The 15,542-nt window shown below is 27.7% G+C and overlaps 1 protein-coding gene across 2 annotated transcripts in view; it reads right to left on the bottom strand.

Moving 5' to 3' along the window:
- Positions 1 to 15,542, bottom strand: part of Sf3b1 (splicing factor 3b subunit 1) — a 91,300-nt gene that overhangs the window by 56,011 nt on the left and 19,747 nt on the right. The window contains exon 1 of one of the 2 annotated variants that reach the window (XM_075380834.1): positions 300 to 389. The exons of the other annotated variant lie outside the window; for it this stretch is intronic. The gene's annotated coding sequence lies outside the window, so the exon portion shown is untranslated. Of the gene's footprint in view, positions 1 to 299; positions 390 to 15,542 lie in introns of those variants that run through there. 2 annotated transcript variants of the gene reach the window in all.

Raw genomic sequence — 15,542 nt, 5'->3', positions numbered from 1 at the left:
ACAACAGCAAGGCAAGAAATCTTTCATAATTCACACATGCAACTGCAGCTTTGTTTCTTGTATACTCATGTAACAGGAAAAAATTATTTATATGAATTTTCATTGAGAAAAACCTGAATTAACTCAGTATAATCTGTGAAAAAAGAATAATTATTACAGTAAGAAATCAATTGTTATATTAAAGAATAGTAAAAAAAATTATTATTTGATAAACACAAAGATTTTGAATCAAAAACAGAAATTGCTAACTAAAATTTTCTTTTTTTTTTCGCTCATCAGTCTTAATTTATAATACGTACGTGAACAGACATTGTCGATAATGGATAACTCTTCGGCCACATTTTAAGTCCAGGATCACACACCACACATTTTACTTAGAATAATGAGAGTACCTAGAAATAAGCTGGGGTGATTAATAAAATATATTAACGCATTCACTCCGCACTTTCGCACAATATAATAATTATAAAACATAGCCTTATTATAATTAAATTTATTTTTTAAAAAACCTAATCGTAACTATCTGTTAAATTATCTTCTTTTTTTCTTAAAAGAGATAATGTTACGTTAAGATGAAAATAAGAATATACATAAATTATTATTAGTTGGCAAAAATCTTCTTTCTTCAGCATATTCATAAAATCAAATTAAATAATTATTTAAAAATTACTGATCCATTACAATTAAATAAAAATAAAAGTTTATTTAATTAAAGATATTAAAATTTACCTTGAATATGTTTTACTTTTTATGTGTGTATGTGTATGTGAGAATATATAAATTCAATACTAGCCTGAGATTTATAAAAACATAAATTTCAATATTCAAAATTAACAGTAATAAAAAAAAAAACAGTTTACCAGACAAGCAAAACCAAAAATTACTAAATTATTAAACATATAAATTACACAGGACAAACTAGAACAGACTGTTATTTTTTTAAATTTTGTAATTAAAAATACATATACATACATATATTAATTGTATAAGAATACTTATGAAGAAATAAAATTGGTAAAATAAAGAATTTTTTTAATAAACTATTTTGAAAACAGCACTTAAAAAATTTACCTATGATGTTAAATTCAATAGATATGTTTAATTGCTTTTCTCAAGTACGAAACATAGCAAAACAATAAAAATGTCCATGAATAGCTAGCACACTTGAAAACAAAAAAAAAAATCATGAACAAATTTTGTCATTAGCTTTGAGGTTATCAAAAAAAAATACCTTTATAACCTAATTAGCAAACGGTAAATAAATAAGTATATGCAAAAAAAACCACAGTTTCGACTAAAACAGCAAAAATGCAGTCCTTGATAGAATTGACTGTAGTATACATTATCTACAGATCTACCCAAAAATATATTTAGAAAAAAATAATATGAACTATAGTAAATAATGGTAGAGAAAAAGAAAGGAAAACTGAAAGTCAAATAACACATTTTTAAAAAGAATTCATAAAATAAAAATAATGAAAATTTGGCAAAGAAAAAGCTCATGAATAAAAATATCTCAGAAAAAAGAATTTGTGTATTTGTGTGTGTAAATTACAGGATGATATAATTATCTAAAGTTTTCTAATAAAAAAAAAAAACCATTTCAATTCACATTTTTAATCTATTTTTTTTTTTTAAATCTTGCGCATTTTATAACCGAAGTATACATACACAAATAAAAAATCATTAACCTAAAAACAAGCAATCTTAAATAACATAACTTAAATGGCAGCACCTTTTTCCATCCTGAAACACACTATATATAAGATTATTACAAAATGAAATATATACATTACATATTTAAATATTAATAAAAGAAAACCATCTGTTATTTACTATATAGTTAGAGAAAAAAATATATCAATATATTAATTTTCCCTTTGCATCAATATAAAATAAAAAAAATAATATATTATACAAAACAAAATTATTAAGAAAATTTTCTCATAATTTGAAAGATTTTAAAAAATTTTAAGAAATAACAATTAAAAAATATAAAATTTGGAAAAAAATAATAAATATTATATTTCTGATATGATGTTCTAGACACTATGTTAATACAAACCGCTTAAAGAGAACAATAAAGAAAAGAGCACAGTTTAAATATACTACAATCCAATCAAAGACATTAAGTCCTGTAAAAATATTTGGTGAAACAACGAACTGAAAACTAATTCATATGACAGCTAATACTATGGAAAGAGAGTGTGGAGAAGGAAAATATTGCACTCAACTGCTTTAAATTTCTTCTATTATCGGCAAAGATAACACAATAAGGTATGTAATATTATTAAACTGGTTCTTGAAACAGGAACATAGTAGTAGACAAAACCACAAAATTCAACATGGCACAAAAATGTATCAAAAAGAAACCTGACACAGCTAATCTTTAATTTATATTATTTACAAATTTTCTAACCAAAATTTCTCCATTTTATCACAAATAAGTAGTTTGAAAAACACCTGGTAAACAAATATTGCTACAGTTAGTCGCTAAACGTTGTAGACAGATTTCAGTGTTTCATCTTAACTGGAATAAGACACAATATGTTTCTGAAAAACAGGATTAAAACCTTTCACCATCTTAAGGATGATGATAATGTGAAAATCATTTTATGGAAGAGAAAAAATGTCTTGTTAATGGTGGCTTAATGGTACACCTTTAGGGATCATCACTAATTTAATTCTTAGTAGTTGTTAATTAAAATAACTTATGCTTATTTTTCCAAAGGATATAGATATTCGTAATTATGTCACATTTGAAACTTATCTATTTGGAAATTAGAAATATAGATTTTTAATCCAAGAAAATTTATTTTAGATTGTACAGTTAAATACATCAAAATAGACATAAAATTAATAAAAAAGATATATACTTTCACAGTTTTTTAAAAAGCTATTTATGTCTATGTACATTTTGTCAAATCATTTCAGTTTTATCTTTTTTAAAATAATTTTGACAAATACACGAAGTATAAACATGCTTTACGTTAATTTTATTTTTAAATAAAAATGAATTTATTATTGTAGAAGATGTACAATTATAAAAATGACTTATAGTTCTATGCTTGACAATGATCATTTCAAAATAACAAAAGTTTTATTCAAGAAATAATTAGTATTAACATAATGCAAAATAAATGCATTCGAATGCTTTAAACAAAAAAATCAACATTTCAATACCATAAATATGGAAACTGGCTTATATCCAATTACACTACCCACTTGCCCTTTCTTTTATGATCAGAAATAAGATTTGTAATAAATAAAAGGTGTACGATTACAATAAAGTTTACAGTAAAGAAAATTTAAAAGCAATAAAATTATAAAAAAGGTAGTTGATAGCTCAAAAAATCTAGAAGTGAACCAAATTGAAACTTTAAAACAAAAGTAATTAAAAAAATAAATCTTGGAATAATTTTCACTTGCGTAAATGCACAACATTAGCATTTTATAATAAAGATATAAGAGAAAAAAACCAACTAAACTAAATTTCTATAGGAATCTGGCTCTAAAACAATAATAACCACCATACCTTACAACCTGATTTTTCCATAACTACTTTTCAAACCCTGTGAAAATTAGTCTGAAAAATAAAAGTGTTGAGTGAAGTCACATTTGATCCGTCAGCGCATTAGTTTATACAAGCATAAAGAAATGCAAATCTTTTTACCTGACATTTGCCCACATACAGACCACAATGATATGGAATTCTTAAGTGATTTTTAAAGTTCTTTTACAAACTATTCTTGATACAAGTGTTTAAAAGATTAAATAAGAAATTTTTATTGGCTATTTGTTATATTTCAAAAGATCTTTTACTATTAAGAAGAGCCATATTCTAATTAAACACAGATGCTATCACAGAGGTCCTTGATAATGTCTATTTTGTAGTTCAACATATATTTGTTTACAATTTTATTTATAAATCATTACAAACTGTTTTTTTTTTTTTTTTTTTTTTTTTTTACTTTTCGGTTATTAAAATGTAAATGTATTACAATTATAAACGACAAAAAAGGATTAAATTTTCTTGAATGAATGTTTTAAATTCTACTGTTAAGGGTAAATGTGAGGTCACATTATTATATATTTTACATTTTAATGAAAAACCAATACATGCAAGATACATCCAGAAAGTAAGTTCCATTTCTAAATATTGCCGCTGCAACACTAACACTGTGATTTTACGTACATGTGCTGAGTCGTCTGATATGTTAGGAAAGTATTGACACTATTCTCATTCAGTTGTCTTGTCTGTACACCTCTCAGTGTATGTTTATAAAGTTTAAGAAAATCAAGATACCTGCTGCAAATGTAACCCAGACGTGGAACTGTTTCTAGAATGCAAGAATATTAAAACAGTTGAAATTCAGTCAGATTAGTGCCATTTGTGGAGAAAATGCAATGAGTTATTCCGTGGTAAAGAGATGGTTATGGTTAATAAAGGACAGGATAATGTGCATGATAATGAATAGAGAAAACCTTCGATTATAGACAATTTGGTGGGTGCAACTGATAAGGTTAAAAAGAAACCACAATTCATCATCAATCTCTTTCAATGAAATGCATTTCCTAGAAATTTTACAATTTTTCTGCAAGAAGTAATCTGAGAAATTGAACTGAAAATTGCTGGGTCACTAAAATGCTCACAGAAAATAAAAAATGAAACAGTAGGGCAGCACATTGGAATTTTTGGCTCTATACAAAGAGGCTATGACTATATACAGCTATATAACTCTGGTTACAACTAAACAACTATACGGCTATATGGCTTCTTGAAACATACAGTCTTTAGAAATGAGACTTAGATGTCGAACACAATTCTTAAAACGAAACAACATCTACGGAACGGCAACATACTTCAACGCCTACAAAGGCAAAATGCAAGCTGATGTTTTCCACTTGGAAGACCACGTACAGTGTTTTGGGACAAAAAGGAGTCCTGCTTGTCAACTTCTAGCCCCGTAGTAGTGTAATAAAAAATTTATTGTGAAAACACTGAAAAAACTAAATCATGCAATCCAAAACAAACAATACAGCTTGCTTAACCGGAGCTTCATTTTGATTCCTGGTAACATTCACCCACACAAATGCCTACTTCTCAAGGAAAAAACCAATGACTTATATTATTTTTTAACTTTTAATTTTTTAAATAAATAATGGCATGCAAAATAAACAAACAAAATGACTGACACAGAATGTGACATCTCCTAAAACATGACTTAAACAAAAGTGACTGCTTAACACTTTTCAATAATTTTGATAATTAAATAAAAAGAGAAAAATTAATGTGACAACACTTACTAAGTACGATTATGCAATTATAGGTATCTAAACTACGCTCTTATTAATTATTATTCACGTTATCGGTATGTAGCAGCATAATGTTACATTAAAAAAAAAGTTAATTTCAACATTTTTTTACACAAAAACTTATCAGAAAAATTATCTCATTATGAAAAATTAAGATAAACTTTTCGATCGATTGTAATAAAAAAAAATTGAAACAAAATTACAATTTTAACATATTTCATTCTTTTAAATAAACAATCGCATCGTTTTACAATACATAGATATCTTTTAGTATTAAAAAATGTACATATTTTCATAGTCGAACGACAATTAATCAACCAAACAAAAAAAACATATCAATTAATCAAATCAACCAATCACGTACACAGAAGAACGATGAATTCATCTCGGCAACCAATCACATGTTGAACATCACACATCAGTCACGGTGGAACGGAAGTAGTACGTACAACACAAGTAGTTGTGTAAGGGAAGAAGAAGTACAGAGAAATGTTGATATCCAACTCGCCAAGGAAAGAAACAAAATATCCATTAGTGGTTAAAAAAATAACCCTTTTCTTATTTTATTTTTATTTAAAAATTATTTTTTACATGTAATTATATATAGAAAGAAATATTATTTATAGATAATAAATAACCTTTTTTTTTTGTTTTTTAGTTAATTCACAATTATATGACAAATACAAACAAAATGTTTGCTATAGATAGATCTATGTATAACATATTCTATAATGTTCATCACGCTACTTAAACAAATAACTACTTATCTATAACAGAAAACTGTTTAAAACACAAGCATATTTGATTAACATGATCATAATCATTGGACTGCAACATAACCATGACACAAGTAGGGAAAACACCATCCTACTGTTTGTTTACAAATAAATTTAACTGGCCAACACAAATTTTTCTTTACACAACTAGACTTAGTAAAATCTTTCTAACATTAAACATTAAAACCTACTGCTATTGTTAACTTCTCGCTAAATTTTTCATACACCTTAAAGGAAATTAAATAAGCTTCTTCATCCTTGATGAATATTTTGCTATTTTAAGATACTTATTTTTTAAGTAAATTGCAGAAATAAGGCACAAAATATTGACTTACCAAAAAAAAAAGTTCAAAAACATTCTTCTTTAAAAAAAATTTTAATTTAAGTTTTAGCGAACAGAAATTTGATTAAATTTCAACTCACACTAATTTTTTTGCTATCATTAGTAGTTTATGAGATATCAGTAATTTTAAAAAAAATAATTTTGTTGTCCCCTTTAAAGGTAAATCAGGTGAGATCAATCCTACAATAAACATACTTTGAAATTTTTAGAGGCATCATACAGGGGGTGTCACATATAAAACGCAACCCATCAATCACTCATCCATGAAATTTCAAAAGTAGGGCTTACTCCCCTACTCGTTACTGAAATAGACTCATCCAACATCTGAACATCACGGTGACGCAGTAGAACACTACCGATAGTAACAACAATGCAATCATAACGTTCAGTGTATTGCTAGAGACAAGATGGTGTTTTCACTAAACGAACGTGTTTTCATCGTTGAGTCGTACTTCAGTACAAAATCAGTGGTTGCAGTGCAAGATTTGTTTCGCCATAAGTACCCAGATAAACCAGCTCCTAACAAAACATCAGTATTAAGGTTAGTCGCAAAATTTAGAGAGATCGGTCCTGTTAATAACAAGGAACACAAAAGATCTACGTCGGTGTTGAATACAGATACAGTCACTGAAATCAAATACCGATTACTCGCCCCGCCAAATAAATCAATCAGACGTTTGTCTGTTGAAATTAATTTGTCTAAATCAACCGTTGATCGGGCGACCAAACAATTACAATTACGACCTTATCGCATTCAAACGTTTATCGACTTCTTGAGCCCGACAAAGAAAAACGGTTACAATATTGTCAACGGTTACGTCAATTTCTGCGTGAGGGAATTAACGTTACGGATTTGTTATTTTTCACAGAAGAAGCACGGTTTCATTCAGATGGCTACGTAAACAGCCAAAACAGTAGAATTTGGAGTGCTGAAAATCCCCACGTTTATCACAAAAAACAATTACACCTGCAGAAGTCGGGCGTGTGGTGCGCGATATCGCGGAAGAAAATAATCGGTCCTATTTTTTTCGAGTACAGCATTAATGCAGAACAATATCAGGATATTTTGTTTCGGTTCATTGCACTCTTGGAAGAGGAAGACAGACACTGCTGGCTACAACATGACGATGCGACATCGCACTACGCAGGTTCAACTTCTAATTTCATCAAGGAATTCTTTGGTAATCGTGTTATCGGTCGAGGGTTGTGGCCACCAAGATCGCCAGATTTGACTGCGGCGGATTTTTTCTACGGGGTTACCTCAAAGAAAAAACCTACAGCAACAAACCAATAACACTTGAACAATTGAAAGTCGATATTGAACAAGCTGTATTAAATATCCAGCCACAAACTTTGAAAAAAGTTGCAAGAAACGCTGTAAAAGAATTGAAGCTTGTATTCAAGAAGATGGCGGCCACTTCCAACATTTACTCTGAATGTAAGGTAATGGATGGTAATAATAAAAATTACATTTACATTTACATATGCCTTTTTATTATTTCAATACCTACCAACATACGGTTGGATTGCGTTTTTATATGGGACACTCTGTAGTACAACATTCAAAACCATTATGACTTATTCAAAAAAAAAATTTAGCAATTTTTCATTTTTTAACCCTATTTTCATTGAGCTAACATCAGAATGATTGATTAATAAAGGAAATCATGAAGAAAAAAGAAAAATCATTTGAGAAAATAAATTTACATTGTTAAAAAAAAATTATAATATGAAAAAACAGAATTAAGGCCTCACTTATTCACAAAATTAGAATTTGCAATACTGTTGAACAAAGTCCTATGTACAATTTTTTTGTACATTTCGTTTTTTAAACCAAATAAAAAACGTTCCACACCGCATAAATCTATTGTGCATGTGTGTATACATATATACATAAAAACTTTAGAGAAAAGTTACAGTCCCTAAGTAAATTGAAATAAAATTAAAACCTCACAAAAAACTTCAAATGTATCAGTTCATGATATATATAAAAGGCCAAAACACTTTATAAAGCAGAAAAACTTTAATCCAAAAGCATTTTTTAAATTTAAATATAACTTAAAAAAATATTTTTTTGTTATCATAGACTGTCGAAGTGGGATGGGGCAAAAACGTTTTATAGTGGTTTGAAGGCCTAAAAATTTAGAAAATATAGATACAAAAAACTCCTATTAATTCCTTTTCAAAGCAAGATATAGCTAGCTATAAAACAAAAAATATATATATAGTAACAACTTCAACTATTATAAGGAAACGTTTTTGCTGAAGTGCCCCAGTAGATTTGAAATTTTATTTAAGCCATAACACCCCCACCTGTTTTTCCAATATTTGCAAAAATATATATGCCTCCTTGAAGTTACTACCTATCTACGAAGTTTGAAGAAAATCAGTCAATGGGTTAAAGACTAAATATAACCCAACATAAATATATACAAATAATCTGATAAAAAACAATTTTTTGAACTTGGGAGCATTAAAATAAAAAGGTTTTTCTACAGACTGTTACAATTTATTTAATTCTATTTTCTTTAACGCTTCCTTAAGGCACAAAATTTAAAAAAATTCAAATTTCTTTAGATTTTCTTTTACAGATTTATATACTTTCCTGTTGTAGCTATAGCAGCATATATCACTACAGCCAGCAAAGTAAAAATAAAGAAGCAATAATCTGTAAATAGTTAAATGGAAAAACAAAAAAAAATAAAAGATTTCTGATAATTATGAAATCAATCGCACTGCTAAGGAGAACTTTTGTAAATATGTAAGTGAATGAATGCCTATTTTAGGACTAATTATTTATATGCAAACTTTAAAAACAAGAAAGTAGTGGGGGCATAAAACTAATTCAAAGCATTAAATGGTTAGCTTCACAACTCCAAAAGAACAACATGACAACATACAGGGTAAAGTTTCCTTGAGAGCAATGATATTGTTAATGGCAATAATAGAAAGGAAGAATAAACTAATATCACCGGTCGATAAAAAAAATAATAATCAGCGGGAGATAAAAACTAATATTTTTCAGAACACTGCCACTAAAATCGTTCACTAGATGTGGTATCCACTGCATAATTTAGTACTTTATTTACTGTGCTTCTAGAAATCAAACTTACTTTGAATAAAATTATACCGTTTTTTTTTTTTTATAATTTCCTACACAAAATAGTGTGAACACATCTGTCACAAAAAAAGTTTTTACCTTAATTCAACCTTATTTTATCAATGCTGGTTCATGAATGAAAAGCACAATATCTTCTTTCTTTTTCCTGTTTAACCTCAAGAATTACCATTCAGGTATTACTTCAGAGGATGATATGTTGAGTGTAAATGAAGGGTAATCTTGTACAGTCTCAGGTTGACCATTCCTGAGATGTGTGGTTAATTGAAACCCAACCACCAAAGAACAACGGTATCAATGATCTAGTATTCAAATCCGTACAAAAGTAACTGCCTTTACTAGGACTTGAACGCAGGATCTCTTGACTTCTAAATCAGCTGACTTGGGAACGCAGATTCAACACTAGACCAACCCGGTGGGTCTAAGCACAATATCTAGTTTCATTCAAAGCTACTGTATTTTTTTTGCCTTTATGACAAAAAGATTCAGAGTGAATCGATCAAAATTTTATTTTTAAAAACAGACTTGTAGAAATGTTGTTTCCAGTTCAGGAAATAAGTAAAATTTTATTTTTTTAATGAAAGGAAGCGAACTTCATGTTAACAAAATTACAAACTCAATTTCTCAACAATATAATTAATTTATGTGATTATTAAGAACAAGTGTAGTAAGAACTTGGAACAAATGGGTGAAGATTTATTTTTGGATTTTCTCAGTAAAAAAAGTAATGTTACATCTCCATTACATAAATGTTGTCCAATGAATAATATTCTTTTCTATTTTTTTTCCCCCATAATTCACAAGAATGAATGATAATGACAAAGAGATGGTATATTTTCTTTAAATTCAAATGATTCTGAATGACTTCAAGCTATTGATCAACACCTCAGTTGATTTTATAAAAGACCAACACAAGATTTTATTGAAAAAAAAATGTAATTCAGCAATTAAAGCTGCCAAGAAAACATAAAGGCAGAAAGGCTATGTATTAAATGTTCGCTATATATATATATATATATATATATATATATATATATAGCATATACTAAACAATAATAAAGTAGAAGGCTTTTTACCGTTTTCAAATTAATAATTTGGGAAACTGACTTTTAACCCACCCAGTGTGTAATCATATATATATATATACATTTTTTCTTTTTTTATAATCACCTCTCTTTTTTTTGTTTAGCCTCCAGAACCAATGTAAGTTATTACTTCAGAGGGTGAAAGAGGAAGCTATGTATGAATGTAAATGAAGTGTAGTCTTTTAGTCTCAGGTCGACCACTCCTAAGATGCGTGGTTAATTGAAACCCAACCCAATCCAAGGACACTGGTATCCAATCACCTGAATATTTTTTTAGTACATACTAAGTATTTGTAATGGTTGATTTCAATAATCTGAATTTTATCAGTGAAATAATATTGTATATAACACTACAATTATCTCTTTTATATCCACAAATATGTAGAAGAGGAATCTTGAGCCACATTATGAAAAATGTGACAACTAGTAAAACATTTACAGATAATGTCTTACAGAACTAAAAGCATGATTTACAGATTTTAAAAAAATTTAGACAAATGTTTTGGAAAACAATTAACATAATGTAACAGCTAATTAAAATAGGAGTGGAATGGTAAAGTATAATACATGATGTAGCATTTCACAAAACATGGAACTATTTCTTAATCAACATTTGTTACTAACATAAAAAACTGTCACACAATTTAAACAAAAATTTAACTACAAATGAAATTATCAAAATTAAGATGATTAACAGCCAATGAAAATTGGCCATAAAAAAGAGAGCTCTTTTTAAGAATAATGATCAGACTGTGAATGTTCTAGAGCATCTGGAAAAGGATTGACTGCAAGCTGAGTCTTTATGACCAACAATTTCACCAATTCACGTAAAAGGACAACAGATACGGGAAGGTAATCTAACATATTAAAGCACTACTGCTGAGAACAGTTAGCTAACAAAGAAAATTTATTTAGTGTAAAATTCTATTTATAAGCTGATGAATACAGCCAGGAACAATACAATAAATCCTATGTTGTAATTATTATAAAATTCTACCTTTCTAACTTGTTTTATATGTAGGAAGCATTAAAAAAACTTGAAAGCATAAAAATTATTAGTATTTACAGTATTTTTTATCATTTTACATAAAATACCTTTTATGTTTTCAATTTGAATAAAATTATGTTATGGTGAATGAATAAAATCAACTACAACGTTTTCAGTTTTTCATAAATCAAATAAATTAGCACATTATGAATTTTTGTCATCACAGTTTGATGCTTTATTGTATTTCTCCATTAATTTCTGTTATAGGCCACTCTTTAACCCAAAGTATCTCCAAAAACTGAAATATTCCATTACCAATTGTTTCATGGTGCTTTATTTCTAGTCTTCCTTAAATTTTGTTTAACTTCAATGTTTTTATATATAACCAAATTCAATACTCCTAGATGAATGCATATAAAGCAGCCCTTTTACAAGGTTTTTTTACAAGGTTCTGCCACAACCTTCTCTATTCACCAATTTATCTTAAAAGTCTTCATTTCATATTCTATTGATTAATCCAATTTTCAAAATTCTCCTAAAATACCACATCCACAAAGGCATCCACATTCGTTTGTTTTTGTTCTGTTTTTTTCTTTTCTTACCTGGTTAATTATTTTAATGAAATACAGTCCTTAAAAATATTTTTTTTTTAAATCTCTTTTTCAGTTTCTAAATCTATGATACCAGAATATTTATATATACATTATATATATATATTCTCATAATCCTTATTTCTGGCACAATTTGTTTCATTTGTTTTACTTTTATTTACTTTCAACTGAATTTATCTGTTCAATGGTAATTCAGTCAATTTCATCAAAAACTACAATATTATCACCAAATGTCAACACTTCTTTTTTTCCATACAACTCGCATATTGGTTCTTCTATATGTAAATTAAAATGTAGCTAGTAAACTACAGCTATGCTTTCGGTCTACACTCTTTATTAGAACTATCTTATTCTTTAACAAATTTTTATTCAACTTTTACTACAATTCAATCTTCTATTTTAAAATTTCCAAATTAACTCTGCATCATTAAAAAAACTTATGAAAAACATATACTATGAAGTAAGCTTATTTTTCTTCAATGTGCCTTTTGAAATCAATCAGACGGTTTATATTGTTTTATCATATTCCAATGTTTTTTTTCATCAATGCGAGAAAAAAACAATTATGTTCATTAATTAGCAAATATTTTAATTCTGCCATCCAATAAAACATTCTTCTTGTTAAAAATGCACAGAAATTTCAACAAAATTGATTATCTAACCTCTTTTAAATCCCGAGATGTTCTACTTAAAATTTGAATTAACAATCTTTTAAAACTTATGTTCTTTCAAAACAATTCTTTTTTGTTAAGTAATATGACCGACACAAATCAATGGCCCAGCATCTCATACCATGTTTCCTAAAAGCACCATGACGGCTTCACTTCTCTCGAAAGAAAAAAAGTCATTTCCCATTTCCTTCATCACTGAACCAAATATAATCTATTACATATCATCGTCCCAATCCTACTAAAATTAAGATGACATTTTGCCTGGATAGACGACACCTTCAATCTGCTTACAATAAGGGCTTGTGTACAAGGTCATCAAACTCTCAGATCAAGCAAACTCTGAACAGTGCCTCTTATGTCTTAAAATGGTTTAAATGTGTCGCAGCCATTAAAAAACAAGACAAATCGTGTACCTAAAATTAATGTACCCCTTTCTGTTCCAATCATAATCTTATACTTGCTGAAATAATATTTTTTTGAAAAGGCAGAGAATTTTGTGATGTCTGTTCTTTAACAGTACAACGTCGCTCTCACTACATTAAAAATTAAATCACATTTTAATTTTTCAACATTTTCTTTTTTATTATTCAAGTAACATTATTTATAATATCTATTAATAACATTTTATGAAATTACTTAAGTTTCATTAATTTTTTTGTTTATTTTGTTAAATTATAATCAGAGCATAGAAATCTAACACAAAAAAAATTATTTAGGTCCCAATTTTTTAACTAAAAATAACATTAAGAGAGTTTAGGACTTCTCTATACATATATAAATAAAAGGTGCCCAAAACTAATTTATTTTTTATAAATTCTAACATAAATTTTACTAAAAAATTAACACTCCCATATTTTTTAAATTAAAAAATTTAATCATAATTTAAAAATATTTTTCCGTACTCCAATAACTTCAATTTTACATATTTATAAATCCTACCAACTGGAAAAAATAACTGCAGTAATTGTAAAAAAAAATGTTTATAACACATCCTGTTAATAAACATAACCCGTAAAAAAATCAAGTAGTAACAGTTAAATAAATAACTATGAACTATACACAAATCTTTAAAAATGGTTTTGACCATAAAAATTAATTAACTAATGAAAATTATTTAACCATAAATAATAATTAAAAAAAAAAAATCACGGAAATAAAACGCAATAACTCCATAAGTATATTTACCAAAAAAATATTAAATTACTACTTAATATATACATATATTAAATTTTTGATACATTTTTACTATTACTAACACGTACGAAGTACTTGAAACTTAATAACGATTAAAACCTAACCCTAGTACATTCAAACCAATCCTTTCATACAGGAAATAGAAGAAAGTTACATTATATGTATTAACAGAAAAAAAATAACAAAATGCAACACACCCAGCAATATATAATCTTAAAAAGTGCATGTATACATACAATGAAAAAAAATTATACTTAACTTTACGTAAATTAAAGATTGTCTCTTTTATTTTATACATATATGAGAAGTTAAGCTTTTTTATTCATATATTGCTTGAAATATATTTTCAAGACAGTTTTAAGTTTAATACAAAACTGAAAAAGAAAGACATTTTTCATGCCGATATATAAGATCAATGGCAATGATTTGACATTAACTTTAAAAGATGAATTTATCTCTTACAACTCTGGCTAAAGTTTAGGCTGTTTTGACTGTAGCGCACATTTCCCTACAAATTTAAATTAAGTTATATTTGCGCTAATCATATCTTGGCACAGATATCATGAGCAGAACAGGTGCTTGTGGTCGATTACTTGTAAACAGATCAATTCAGCTTCACACAATAAGTGATTATTTTGTGATTATAGTTATCCTGTGGAGCAGGATAACTAAGTAGGCTCACAGCCTGCATAGGGCTCTAAAAACAGGTCTACCCCTAACAAAATCAGTTGCTTAAGTCATCGATCCCATTGGAAAAATGTAAAACCGATTTGAATGCCCCTCAAAGCGGGAGTACATAGACTGTGTCCTACTCTTTGGCAACCAGAAAAACCTTGTTTCATGCACCTCGATGTAAATAGCAAGATAGTCCATGGTCTACTGAGGTGACAAGTAATACTGGATTCATCAGGTTTGTAACTAAGATACAGGTAATTACATCCAACGACCAGGCTGTGACTCCAACGAAGATTAAATGGGAAACAAATGGAAGAGAGCCCTCGATGTGCAAGTGGACACTCTGATAACATTATTTATAAATAACAGAGATAGAGGCTTTCTAAAGTGATTGATAAATTGAAAATGATTGAGTTCGTATTGAACAACTTCAAGCGTGAATTCAATAATGAAACAGAAAACTAAATATTTCTATTTAAAAACAAAAATAAAAAGGAAATACATTCATGCAATTAATAAATCAAAAATTATTTAAGATTAGTTATTTATGCTTCTTCAAATAATTACCACAAATCATTTGGATGACTACTTAACCAAAATATGACTTTTCTGATAGAGATCAATTTGTTATATAACTCAAAATATGAAGTTAAATATTTTTTTTTTTGTTTTAAAAATTTAATGAAATTCTTATATTAAGGAAGTGCTTATAAGGATATGGAATTTTTTTTTGTTTCAATTCAATATTTACATATTTTGATACTT

The sequence above is a fragment of the Lycorma delicatula genome, chromosome 13, assembly GCF_047948215.1.
Source record: "Lycorma delicatula isolate Av1 chromosome 13, ASM4794821v1, whole genome shotgun sequence".
NCBI classification, from domain to species: domain Eukaryota; kingdom Metazoa; phylum Arthropoda; class Insecta; order Hemiptera; family Fulgoridae; genus Lycorma; species Lycorma delicatula.
This window is presented reverse-complemented; position numbering and strand designations above follow the sequence as displayed.